Here is a 4,715-nt window from a genome sequence, read left to right as displayed (position 1 = left end):
GTAAAAGACGAAAATCTGAGGCATCCACAAATCTCAGAGACTATTAAGGCTAGAGTAACCAAATTTGGTACACACTCTCCTTTAAGATATCACTATAAAACGTATATCTCAAAATTTCGCCCCACCCCCTTCCGCCCCCACAAAGGACGTTGCATCCACAATCTTGCACATTCGAGAAAACTAAAAACGCAGAATCATAGAGAATGACCATATCTATCAGATTGCTGAATCTGGATCAGATCAGATCATTTTTGTAGCCAAAGGAACAAATCAATGTGCACTGGCTACGCAGCGCCCGACGTCACGCTTAGACTGATTTTCTGTCTATCTCGCACGCACTCTTTGTCGTGTCGTTTAATATTAGCGGCGTCTGCCGGTGGAGAGTACATACTGACTTAGTATCGGGTATAAATGTAGAGTTGCGGTGTCCGCAGCAACTCACAACGTTCCCCCTCGTTTGTATTTACATTTGTGGTGGTAGTAGCTTGTAACGAACCTAAAAGTTTTCGATACAATCCGTCCCACGACTTATAATGAGAGCATCGCACCACACCCCGCAACCGACGCCCCCCTTCGTAAGCAACCAACGATCAATACGCGCCAACTCCATAACGATGACCAAAGACATCAGGTCACGCGAACTTTCCCCACTCCAGGCCAAGCCATCGGCCGAGTGCGGTCTTCCGGGTTCATCGACGGAGGAAAGGCGACGCCGCGAAAATCTGCGACGATCACCAAGAACGGCAAAGTGCACCCCGGCGCGGAAGTGCATTTGTCAAACCCGCAGACCCAGCAATACGGGCCTATAAAAAGACGGCGACGAGAACCAAAGAGCGGCTTACGCAGAAATCCGGCTCACAGTACGGTCGTTGTACCAAAACTTACGCAGAGACCCGGTCCGGAGTACAGACGCGGTACCCGGAACTCACGAGAAGACATCGGCGACGAAGTAAAATAAGTTCATTTAAACTACTAACAAGTACAATAAAGTGTCAAGTTATCAAAGTAAAAACACCCGATTGCGTAAGTTCACTCCAATTAGTCGAGGCACCGACGCCAGCCCGCCCCGAGTCCACGCAGCCGTTTCGTATGCACGACGAGGGACGCCCATTCTAGCCCGATCCGCCCCTCTACGATAGGCCGCCCCCGACGCCGCCCTTACGGTTCCATCCAATTTCTACAAATTTGTGGATTGACCCCTGGACGGGACTGAGCTTACCTCAGCCTGACCCAAGGGAACGTCAGCGAGGGTTTGTGGAATAAAACCCCACGGCCGCTAGAGCAAGAACACAAGGGAACAACCCAAAGAAAACCCCGACCTCGCGCAATATCAACGGCAAGAGTTGCGCAACGAGCAGACGAAAGCGCGACACAGCGACAGAGAAACGCGAACAGTGCCGTCACCCCGAGAAGAAATTCGAAGCGTCAGCCGCGAAGCTCGACACAGTGCCCTAGTGAAAGAAAAGCGCAAGCATAGCGAAACCGCCAACTCGAGCAGAGGAACCGCCCAGTGGTTATTACCCTGGAGAATTCGTCGCCAACCCAGGGGTGAGTACCGGCTGGATACACAAATGTCGCCGAGAGTAGCTGGAGTCCTTCGCGGAGGAATTCGGATTCAGCCGCGAAGGGAACGTGGAAGATTTGCGGACGAGTTTCGCCGAACTAGTCGCCGGGCCCCTCGAACACGATGCCTGGGTCAGGCTGGCGGAGCTCGAGCGGCAGTACGCCAGATCGCCAGGACGAGCCAGATCGCCCCAGCCCGACACCTCAGCACCAACAGAGAAGCGGAAGACGGACCCCAAACTCAGCCTACAAGTTCCAGGAATCATGGAAGGCAAAGCCAGCACCTCACCGACATCGATAACCGCCGAAGATCTACCGAAGCCCCCGCCCCCGGAGCCAAGGCCTTCGCCCATGAGAAGGATATTGCCGACAGCAGTAGGAAGTGGCCCCACTGACGGCCATTACTACAGTCACGCCGCGCAGATGGCGGAACGGATCCGAAAGTGGGGAATCCAGTTCGACGGGCAGGACGACCCACTGTCGTTCGTCGAACTACTGGAAGAGCGTGCCCTCTCGTACGGGGTAGACATGAACTACGTGCCGCAAACCATGGCAGAGCTCCTCACCGACCGAGCCAACCGTTGATTCCGCACCAGCCGACTCCAGAGCACCTCATAGGCCGATTTCCGCCAACCGCCAACGATTTCAGACAACCAACTAAGAAACCCGCTACAAGTACACGACGGCCGGATAATGGCGAGAGTGACCATCGGAGGACGGCGCGCGGAAGCCACGGTCGACACCGGGGCGTCCCGAAGCTTCATCAACGCCGACCTCGCCCGCAAACTCGGCCGCGATAACGACCTGCGAGCCGCATGCGTCCCGATACGCCTAGCCGACGGCTCGGCTCGCGAGATAACTCAGATCTTGCTAGCGCGCGTCAAACTAGACGAACAAGGGGTACAGATGCCACTCCTGGTACTACCCAATATGGTAGAGCAAGCCATCATAGGGATAGAATTCCTGTGCGCCATTGAAACCACAATACAATGTGGCGCCACACGCCTCCATCTCCAAGGCCCCCAACGCCCCATCCCAAACACGCCGATTATCACAGCCAGCCAAGTACACGCCCCTGGACCCACGAACTCCGGGACGGTTCGATTAGGTCCTCAGCTATCAGTTGGTCGACCTGTTCATCGATGATCCGCCGCATGGCTGGATTTTTTGGGTAGTACCGCTGTTTTATGGGTCGGTTGTCCCTCATGAGGATGGTGTGTTCCGTCAGATCCGTCGTCCCACGGAGGCCCGCGAGTGTTGGCAGTTCCTCGTCTAGAAATTTCCGTATTTTCGGCGAGATGTCGGGAGGCCATGGGTCGGAGATTCGTTTTGAATCCTCCTCGGGTGGGTCGTCGATTCCTGGTCGCAAGTGTGGTCGGGGTTCTCGGGGAGGATCGTTGTGTCGAATGCGCTTGGTGTACTCGTATCGACACGGTTATTAAACGTCCGACGATCGCAACCTATCGACCGGGTGGACGAGATGAGAGTGGCGGGCGAGGTTCATGGTGGAACTCTCACTTGTCCGCCAACTCCCACACTCTCCACTCGAAAGGCCCGATCGCCGATCGTCATTTACCGGTGCTCTCACCCCGGTTCCACTTTCACTCACCCCAATATTGTGTGAGATGAAAGTAGTCCGAGGGCAGCAGCACCGACAAGTAGGCAATGGAAAATTGCATTGGCTGTTTGCTTTAGTGGCTGTCTGTGTTGTCGCTGTCATTGGTCAATGCCCTGTGTCGTATGTTCTCTGTGCTGTGCGTAGTGGCTGCTCTGTTGTCGGGGGATGGGATGGGAAGGGGATATATGCCTGCTCCCGTATAACCGCCCGGATACTGTAAACTTCCGGATCTTACGATCCGGGCGAGAGACGCTCCGAAGAGACGACTGCATAGCATCTTGTGGGCGGTTGAAATGGCTTTATTGGGGCGTTTGGCAGAGTGGCGAAGGTTAGCAGTGTATATTTTGTTCCTACTCAGCCGCATTTGGTCTTTGGTGGCATTTTAAGTGGGTAGGGCGGGAGGAAATGGCTGGGCGTAATTGCCGAAGTTGGCGGCCAATAACACACGGGCATTGAAAAATACAATTTGATACAATTTTCTATGGCGAATTTAGCAAGCTGAGACGGCCAAAGGTCCCACTGTGCCGATCTAAAGACATCGGCGATCCGCGACCACCGCTTCGACGGTGCTGAGGCTCGAGAGTCCAGAATTACCGAACAGACGAAACCGATTGGCAGCGGGGTCGCGGTAGAGACGAAGTACAGGCGAAAAGGGAATTGAAACCCCGCGCGCTCCCTTGTGCTATTTGGGTTCTAATGTTAGGACCCGCCATAGAACAGCTTTTTGGTCGCTCATGCAACATCTTGGTATTGTATAGTCTTTGGTAAAACTAATCAGAAAACTACGAAAAATATACAATTAACTACAGAAAAACTACATTAATTTACAAAAACTTATTCCTAATATGTCAGGCAAGTAACTAAATCTATGGACAAACTATCTACGGACATGCAGAAACAACAGGATTGACATCTACAACAAATACATTGATGCAGACAAGGTATAATAAACGATAATTGACAATTTATTTTATTTCTAACAGGAGGACAAACAACAACGGAGCACCGGCGCGCATATCAAACGCAATGCGAACATTACTGGCTGCTGGTCCGGCCACCAGGATGCGTTGTCGATTTAATTGTTGGCCGCATCCGAGTGGCTGCTGGTCCGGACACCCAGGATGCGTTGTCAGGTTTATTGGCCTGGCCTCCTCGGCCACGTTCATCGTCAATTTGTAATGGCGTTTTGAGTGGCTGCTGGTCCGGCCACCCAGATGAGGAGGTTTTTGTTTTGGCGTTTGATTTAATTTGTGTTTATTTGCAGGTACTTGTCAGCGTTTGGATGTTATTTGTGGCGACCCTTGTCTGGTTGGTGTTGGCGTGAAGACGTTTGCCGGTGAGTATTTGTGTGTTTATTGGCAGCCTCCATCATGATTCTCCTTCTTTTGCAGGATTTGGTGGCGTCCGGCGGCTCAACACCGGGCCATCCCGCCCTCACATAATGGCATGAGAGACGGGTGCGACCCGGTGGAGCGGCAACAGGGGCCAGCATCTGCGTCGTCGTTGGAATGGCTGCTGTTGGTTCGAAGTGGCG

This window comes from Drosophila persimilis, unplaced genomic scaffold (assembly GCF_003286085.1).
Source record: "Drosophila persimilis strain 14011-0111.01,24,50 unplaced genomic scaffold, DperRS2 tig00001923-arrow-arrow-pilon, whole genome shotgun sequence".
Taxonomy (NCBI): domain Eukaryota; kingdom Metazoa; phylum Arthropoda; class Insecta; order Diptera; family Drosophilidae; genus Drosophila; species Drosophila persimilis.
This window is presented reverse-complemented; position numbering follows the sequence as displayed.